Genomic DNA, 9,933 nt, shown 5'->3' with positions numbered 1-9,933 from the left:
CGTGAATCAATGTCTAATCAATTTTTAAAGGGACCTTAAAAACACACCTTATCCCACGTTATTATAATGCGACACGTGATTTTAATCCATGTATAGGCTTTTAAATTGCCGCTTTTAATTCAGTGTTTTGGGTTTTTTGGTTTTTTTTTAAAATAAACATGTATATATATTTGTGTTTTAAAATGTATTCATGTATAACATGGTATAAGCTTGTAATGATAGTAATGAACATATGTGACGTGTCATGTCAAAAGGAGACACTTTTGGGCAGGTTATCAATTTGGAGGTTTTTACATTATCTTAAATATATAGATATTTTGCTCCACAACGCTGTTTTCCCCAATGAAATCCGACATTCCTAAGCGAAGATATTGAGTTCGTAAGTTATGGTATTATAAAATTGGAAATTGAGATATCGGCCTTTAAAGATATTATTGACAATGTTGAGAGTATAGGAATTACCTTGCAAAATGTCTCAAAAATACAAGATGTCAGTTACATTTCGGTCTGAAACTATCAGACAATATTTTAAACATTAATAACATCACAAATTCACAAGAAATTTAAATTGTGAAAAATTCATCCCGGGCAGATTATTGGCTATTTCTCCATTACCGATCCTGCCCAAAAGTGTCTCCTTTTGACATGACACGTCACATATATTAATTATATGCGTTTTGGTTTTGGTCAAATCGTTTAAATAACTTAAAAATGTCGGGTTATGTAAAGGTCATGAAAGCATTTTTAAAACGTTTCAAAAAATGTTGTCGAAATGTTATTGTGAAATATTTTTGGCAAACATTTTATCAACTCTTAAACACTCACAACCGATATCTGTTGCTGTATAAGGCTCACTCTCGAAGCAATACAAACGATCGAATTTGGTGTTGAAATGAGCACAATTTTGAGTTACACCTTTGCAATGTAAAATTCATTTTTCTCTGCTTTTCATTTTTTCAGTAAATATCAGGAAAAATCTATAATGCTTGATACCGATTTTTTTTTTTTTCCTTGTGTTAAACTTAGGCGTGAAATTGAGTCATTTAGTGTAAGAGTTTCGATTTTGATAAGCTTCAAGTTGGCCCGCGAGCTTTTTCTTTGGATCAACATTTTAGCTTTTCAAAGTAATAGTTCGCTAATGAAGGATTTTCCCCAACTTTCTAACGCACATCACCGTGAGCTATATATAATATATCATAGTTTTGTCAGAATCTCCGTTTTGATTGGCCCTTTTTTTTTTCAGTTCCAATTTACCATTTTGTCAAAATCACATTACTCGTTGACCTACGATAAAACGCCCAATAAAGACTTAGTCACCGGACCGCGCCGGCCAGTTAAAGTACATGCCCTATTACACCACTCCACGCCATACATAAATTCTCCCAGTCACATTTCCCAAATATGAAATTAAAATTAAAGTAAAATTTTAATTTACTTCTTTTAAAGTTTGGCAGAGGCGGGGTTCGAACTCACGGCGCACGGCTTAGTACTCTATGAGCCTAGCGCCTTAGACCACTCGGCCACTTGTCTTGTTGTTATTCATTTGAAACTTATTTAAAAATATAATCGCAACTTCAACATAGGCCTACCACGTGACAAGCAAAGACAGAAAACGTATTATATTTTGGAATTGTATCTGCTTAAATCATTAATGTGTATTATAATAGAGCTACCAGTATTTATATTGTTGAATTCTCAAGCGCATCATTTCGAATTGGGTTTGGAAGATACATTCTCTCTTCAACCTCTACGATTTATGATACAGACTATTTTCAATTATCAAAATATCTTTATTAGGTTTGCAGGAAATGACAGGAAAATACATTAAAACAATAAAATATAGATGATCAAAAATCATTCCGTTTCTAACAAAATCCTAAAACACTCTCCTAAATAATTAATATATGTTCCAAAATGGGCGGATTTTTTTGGAATCTTTACAAAACTACATTTCTTTCTTATAGTATCCACGTGTGGTATCCCTGCAGAGCAACATCAGGTACTTAACATACACGTGTCATACTTTCAAGGAATTATCTATAGAAACATTGGATATGGTTTCAATTCTGGAGTGAAAATTAATCAACCGTAGTCGGCAACACACATCACATCAAAGGCTACTTTCAAGTAGATGTGTAACTACTTGAGAATAAAGGACTATGAATAGGTGCGACAGGATAACCTACGGGATTATCTCAAGGATATAATTCCGTTCTTCCTCCTTCTTTTTCAACTTTCCTGGTTCGATGTAGAGAGTCTTTCCTATTCAGAGGAAATATTGCAATTACACGCCTTATTGCCTTTTAACAATAACCAATGGCACTAGCACGTAATTCCAGTCAAGCACCAATCTTTAATCCTATTGTTGAAGAGGATAATAAGCTTATACTTATATATAGCATTCGTAAAAAAGCTTAAGTCTTTGTTTGCTTTGGTTAAATCCTGTTCAAGTGGTGGGTTAACCAACAATTAACAATGAGAGGACATTCCTGAACCTCGTTCAGTTGGCGATGATTTTAAGTGACTGCCAATTATGACCATTTGATATTTAATACCAACAATGTGGAAAAAAAGAAATAATGTAGTGCCAAAATAATGTACCCTTTTACGGAAGGAGCAAAGTTTAACATACAACTCCGCTTCTTCAGTACGAATGTCAGCGGCGAATGTCAGGTTATTATTTCCCAGTCTTGAAAAACAAATTGCAGTTAGAAGTGGGTTAGGGTTAGGGTTAGGGTTAGGGTTAGGGTTAGGGTTAGGGTTAGGGTTAGGGTTAGGGTTAGGGGTTAGGGTTAGGGTTAGGGTTAGGGGTTAGGGGTTAGGGTTAGGGTTAGGGTTAGGGTTAGGGTTAGGGTTAGGGTTAGGGTTAGGGGTTAGGGGTTAGGGTTAGGGTTAGGGTTAGGGTTAGGGTTAGGGTTAGTGGGTTAGTGGGTTAGGGTTAGGGTTGGGTTAGGGTTAGGGTTAGGGTTTGGGGTTAGGGTTAGGGTTAGTGGGTTAGGGTTAGGGTTAGGGTTAGGGTTAGGGTTAGGGTTAGGGTTGGGGTTGGGGCTAGGGTTAGGGTTAGGGGTTAGGGTTAGGTTAGAGTTAATCCGAAATGCCCGAACTTTCCTGGGACTGCTAAGGTCTGGCTCTAGGTTGTCTTGGTAGACCTAGGTAGGGTTATCATGGATCCGCGTAGGCTTAGCTTAGCTGCTCTTTTTGGCCGAGTTACCAGGGTGCAAAGTTTGTACATAAGTCTATGGAAACAAATTTAAAACGCCATTTTGAAAGTGAAGATGACCCATTAGATTTTTTTTGCCTGTGAGGTTATTTGTAGAACTAAATACGATCTACGTTTTGCAAAAAAATCAGGTCAATAGCACATTCCGTTAAGGAGATATGGCTTCTACAGCCCTGGGTGAGTATGTAAATTAAATGGAACAGCCGCCTATATCTAACAAACTAAAACCTGCGGAACATAAATTGGACGACACATGTAGAGCTCGTCGAGATCTACTTGGATCTCAATTTTAACCAAATCGGATGACGGGAACCACCCCAAATAGGCCATATATAGGGTTAGGGTTAGGGTTAGGGTTAGGGGGTTAGAGTTACGGCATATTGCCGTAAATATGGTTGGGAGCTAGGAGTTGTGCTTCGAGTATATGATAGGTCTGATGAAGGACAGTATGGATCCCCGTTGGGTTTTTGATACTCCAATTAAAAATACCTAACCCTAGGGGTCAAAGTTTGTACATAAGTCTATGGGAAAAAATTGAATTGCATTTTTGAGGGTGTATTTGGGCTTTTACAAATTTGAACCTATGAAGAAAGCTAAAGAGGTTGTTGACATCTACGTTTTGCAAAAAAAAATCAGGTCAATAGCACATTCCGATAAGGAGATATGGCTTCTACAGCCCTGGCTGAGTATGTAAATTAAATGGAACAGCCGCCTATATCTAACAAACTAAAAACTTGCCGAACATAAATTGGACGACACATATAGAGCTCGTCGAGGTCTACTTGGATCTCAATTTTACCCAAATCGGATGACGGGAAGCACCCCAAATAGTCCATATAATCCAAGATGGCGGCTAAAAAAAGTTTGTCCAAAATTAATGAAAATCGTATTTTTGGAAAGCTAATTTTTTATGCTATATGGGAAAAATATTAAAAAATTAAAAAAATCACGGCTTCAAAAATCCAAGATGGCGGCTAAAAAAAGGTTTGTCCAAAATTAATGAAAATTGTATTTTTGGAAAGCTAATTTTGTATGGGGAAATATTTAAAATTTAAAAACTCAAAATTCAAAAATCCAGGATGGCGGCTAAACAAATTGGTCCAAAATTTGACCCTTGATTAACCTTTGACCTTTTATGTGACCGTTGACTTTGTAGTTAACCACATCAAATATGATTTCACACAGGATATATCACTCATAGAAAGAGAGAACATATAATACGACTTACCTGGAGCTATCCAATGGCTCAAATGACATGTGTAAAACTCAAATGACCAAAGTATCACATTTAAGAAATTTACGGTGGCTTTGAAACAAGTCTTTAATATTCGTTTTAAGTTATTATAAGTTCCTTGAAGTTCATATTTGAGATGAAGGATTGGTATGAGGAACTCTTTTCACCACCGAGGTCAAAGGTCAATCAGAGGTCAAATGTACATTTTTCTCATAAAATCACTAAACAAGGTCAAAGGTCAACGAATTGTATATCATAGTAAAGTATGTTAAATAAGCTTTAATATGAGACACTAACCATTTCTATAGTGCATTGCGTTCTTGAGATATTTTTTTTTCTTAAATCCAAGATGGCGGCCCAAAAATTGTCCAAAATTAACGAAATGGTATTTTTAAAGCTAATTTTTACGCTATAAGGGAAAATATTTAGAAATTCAAAACTCACGTCTTCACAAATCCAAGATGGCGGCCAAAAAAGTTTGTCTCAAATTAATTCAAATGTTATTTTTGGACAGCTAATTTTTTTATGCTATATGAGAAAAATATTTAAAAATCAAAACTCACATCTTCAAAAAATCCAGGATGGCGGCTAAAAAGTTTGTCCAAAATTTGACCCTTGAATAACCTTTGACCTTTTGTGTGACCTTTGATTTTGCTTTTAACCACATCAAATATGATTTCACACAGGATATATCACTCATAGAAAGAGAGAACACATAATACGCCTTACCTGGAGCTATCCAATGGCTAGGGTTAGAGTTAATCCGAAATGCCCGAACTTTCCTGGGACTGCTAAGGTCTGGCTCTAGGTTGTCTTGGTAGACCTAGGTAGGGTTATCATGGATCCGCGTAGGCTTAGCTTAGCTGCTCTTTTTGGCTGAGTTACCAGGGTGCAAAGTTTGTACATAAGTCTATGGAAACAAATTTAAAACGCCATTTTGAAAGTGAAGATGACCCATTAGATTTTTTTTTGCCTGTTAGATTATTTGTAGAACTAAATACGATCTACGTTTTGCAAAAAAAATCAGGTCAATAGCACATTCCGATAAGGAGATATGGCTTCTACAGCCCTAGCTGAGTATGTAAATTAAATGGAACAGCCGCCTATATCTAACAAACTAAAAACTTGCCGAACATAAATTGGACGACACATATAGAGCTCGTCGAGGTCTACTTGGATCTCAATTTTTAACCAAATCGGATGACGGGAACCACCCCAAATAGTCCATATAGGCCAAGGGTTAGGGTTAGGGTTAGGGTTAGGGTTAGGGTTAGAGTTAGAGTTACGGCATATTGCCGTAAATATGGTTGGGAGCTAGGAGTTGTGCTTCGAGTATATGATAGGTCTGATCAAGGAGTAATTAACTATACCAGAGAGTACCTTCTGTCAATCAATGACAATTCAACTCATCACCATCATCCACTTCCCAAACCTGTTTTCAACACCCTGCTGGATTTGGGAATCTCAAACTGTAAACCCACTAAAAGAGGAAAGAAAGGTGGTAGAAAATATAGAGAGAAACTTGCATCCAAAGTTACCAATGGAATTTCACTGTAAATTAAATGGAACAGCCGCCTATATCTAACAAACTAAAAACCTGCGGAACATAAATTGGACGACACATGTAGAGCTCGTCGAGATCTACTTGGATCTCAATTTTAACCAAATCGGATGACGGGAACCACCCCAAATAGGCCATATATAGGGTTAGGGTTAGGGTTGGGTTAGGGTTAGGGTTAGGGTTAGGGTTAGAGTTACGGCATATTGCCGTAAATATGGTTGGGAGCTAGGAGTTGTGCTTCGAGTATATGATAGGTCTGATCAAGGAGTAATTAACTATACCAGAGAGTACCTTCTGTCAATCAATGACAATTCAACTCATCACCATCATCCACTTCCCAAACCTGTTTTCAACACCCTGCTGGATTTGGGAATCTCAAACTGTAAACCCACTAAAAGAGGAAAGAAAGGTGGTAGAAAATATAGAGAGAAACTTGCATCCAAAGTTACCAATGGAATTTCACTGTATTCTTTGAACTGTCAAGGAATTAAATTGAAAGCAACCCGTGGAATCATCACTGATTTATTCGAAGAGCACGATATTGACATCTTTACTTTGCAAGAAACTTGGCTAGCAGATGATGCATCTGATGATTTCATTGTTTCTCAGATTACCCCACCGGGATATGACATCTATAATATTCCTCGCGGGGGAGGCGATTCTCATGGAGGCGTTGCAGTTGTTTTTAAAGAAGACATGAAAGTTGCTTCAAAATTTGACAATCGTGATCGCCATATAAAGACCTTTGAGTACTGCGAGCTAGTGTTTACCAATGGGTCAAAGTGTTTCACTCTTGTTAACATTTATAGGCCCTACCCATCACGCGTAAACAAACTCACTACTGTGATGTTCCTTGAAGAAATTTCTCAGTTTCTTCAAGATTGCTCCATCTCCAAGGGTGATTTAGTGATTGTCGGGGATTTCAACCTTCACCTTGATATTTTAGATGACCCCGATACGCGGAAGTTTAATGGACTGATTGAAAGTCTTGGACTGATCCAGTCAGTAGTTGGACCTACTCATCGATGTGGTCATACATTGGATGTAGTAATTTCTCGTGAAATGGACAGTCTTGTCGAATCGACTCGTGTGTTAGATCTCATTTCAGACCACGCATTGATTGCTTGTGATTTGAATGTAAGCAAACCGTCTGTTCCAAGAAAGACTATAACATCAAGGAAACTCCGATCAATTGATCCACAGAATTTCAAGAAGGACATTGAATCTTCAAACGTATGTTCTTCACTGGCATCTAATGTTACCAAAGCATGCGAACAGTATAATGAATCACTCTCTTGCTTGTTGGACAGGCATGCTCCACTTCGCACACAGACTGTTATTCCTAAAGATCTGCAACCTTGGTTTTCAGATTCGCTACATCAGATGAAACGAGATCGTCGGAAAGCAGAAAGGAAATGGATTTCAAGTGGTCTAACTGTTGACTTAGAGCATTTTAAGAACATTCGAAATGAGTACAATGTTGCTTTGTACCACGCCAAATGTTCTTTCTTTAACAACAAGATCAATGAATGTGGCAATGATTTCAGATCAATGTTTTCTGTTATTAGCAATATTCTTCACAGTAAGCAACCATTGCGACTACCTGATCATGATTCTGCCGGTGACCTGGCAGATCGGTTCGCGGATTACTTTATGACTAAGATAGAGAATATAAGATCTGCCCTTCCACCTGATGCTTCCACTTCGCAAGACTCACAGGGTACCAGTGTATGGAATGAATTTACTTCTATCTCTGAAGCTGATGTTATGGAGATTATAACCAAATCTCCTTCACCATCCTGTCTGTTAGATCCGCTTCCTTCATGGATGGTCAAGGAACACCTCGATGTGCTTATTTCAGCCATTACATCTATTGTTGACATGTCACTTACTGAAGGTATTGTTCCTGAGCCTCTTAAGACTGCCATCATAATTCCATTGATAAAGAAGACTAACCTTGACAGCAACGTCCTCAAAAATTATCGTCCTGTGAGTAATCTCCCTTTCATTTCGAAAGTTCTTGAGAGAGTCGTAGCCAAGCAACTAACTGATCACATGTCGCAACATCGACTTCATGAACCCTTTCAGTCTGCCTATAAACAATTCCACAGCACTGAAACCGCGTTAATCAGAGTTCACAACGACATCCTGTGGGCTATGGAGAAACAAGGTATCACCATTCTTGTACTGCTGGACCTAAGTAGCGCATTTGATACCATTGATCACCGTGTGCTGCTCTCAAGATTGCAAGACCTTATAGGTGTGAGTGACATTCCACTAAAGTGGTTCACATCTTATTTAGCTGGTAGATCACAGCGTGTATGCATCGATGGAAAATTCTCTTGTGCTCAGTTTCTACATTACGGTGTTCCACAAGGGTCAGTTTTAGGGCCCTTGTTATTTCTAGTCTACACTCTGCCACTTGGTAACATCATTCGCGACTATGGTTTAGCTCTGCATATTTACGCTGATGACACACAGATTTATGCATCTATCTGTCCAACTTCTGCTGATGGTGTAAATCTTGCTGTTGCTACTATTGAGAAATGTGTTAACGATATACAAAACTGGATGTCGCGAAACTTCTTGAAATTGAACGCAGAGAAAACGGAGGTTATTGTTTGTGGATTTCGGGCCCAGTTGAACAAATTCCATCTCTCCTCAGTTAACATCGCTGGTGTGAATGTCCCAGTGCAGGTGAACGCAGTTAGAAATCTTGGTGTGATGTTTGACTGCAATGTGAGCATGTCTGCTCAAGTGACCAAGATTGTAAAATCAGCAAATTTTCATCTCAGAAACATTGGTCGTGCTCGCAAGATGCTCACAACTGAATCGACCAAAATGGCTGTCCACTCTCTTGTAACATCGAGAATTGACCATTGTAATAGTTTGCTGGTTGGCATAAGTGCTTCGCTCCTGAAACGGCTTGTTAACATCCAACGTACCTCAGCACGTATTGTAACTAGGAAGCGAAAATATGACCCAATTTCCAAAGACCTTGTTGAGATGCACTGGTTGCCAATTAAGCAGCGCGTTGACTTTAAGATACTTGTCATCGTCTACAAATGCCTTCATCAAACAGCACCGGAGTACCTTTCAGACTTGCTTCATGTTTCAACATCTCATCGTCGTCTTCGTTCAACTTCGACTGCCTCTTTCATACTCACTGAGCACAAGACCAAGAATTCAACCTTCGCAGACAGATCATTTTCATGTTATGGACCAAAACTATGGAATGCATTACCAGAACATATTAAAACCGCCTCTTCAATTGACATTTTCAAGAAACTGCTCAAACAACATCTGTTCAATATTGCTTTCAATCAGTAACTGTATTCATTTTGCTTGATTTTGGACTTTATCTGATGTTATGTTTTATGTATTACATTATTCTTGTTTTCATCCATTGTTTATGTTTTCATGCGCCTTAGTGCAAATTCTTTTGGTTTTTGGCGCGGTATTAAATTTCAATTAGTAGTAGTAGTAGTAGGACAGTATGGATCCCCGTTGGGTTTTTGATACTCCAATTAAAAATACCTAACCCTAGGGGTCAAAGTTTGTACATAAGTCTATGGGAAAAAATTGAATTGCATTTTTGAGGGTGTATTTGGGCTTTTACAAATTTGAACCTATGAAGAAAGCTAAAGAGGTTGTTGACATCTACGTTTTGCAAAAAAAATCAGGTCAATAGCACATTCCGATAAGGAGATATGGCTTCTACAGCCCTGGCTGAGTATGTAAATTAAATGGAACAGCCGCCTATATCTAACAAACTAAAAACTTGCCGAACATAAATTGGACGACACATATAGAGCTCGTCGAGGTCTACTTGGATCTCAATTTTTAACCAAATCGGATGACGGAAGCACCCCAAATAGTCCATATAATCCAAGATGGCGGCTAAAAAAAGTTTGTCCA

Source organism: Amphiura filiformis, unplaced genomic scaffold (assembly GCF_039555335.1).
Source record: "Amphiura filiformis unplaced genomic scaffold, Afil_fr2py scaffold_142, whole genome shotgun sequence".
NCBI classification, from domain to species: domain Eukaryota; kingdom Metazoa; phylum Echinodermata; class Ophiuroidea; order Amphilepidida; family Amphiuridae; genus Amphiura; species Amphiura filiformis.
The sequence above is the reverse complement of the archived record's forward strand: the minus strand, read 5'-3'. Positions refer to the sequence as shown.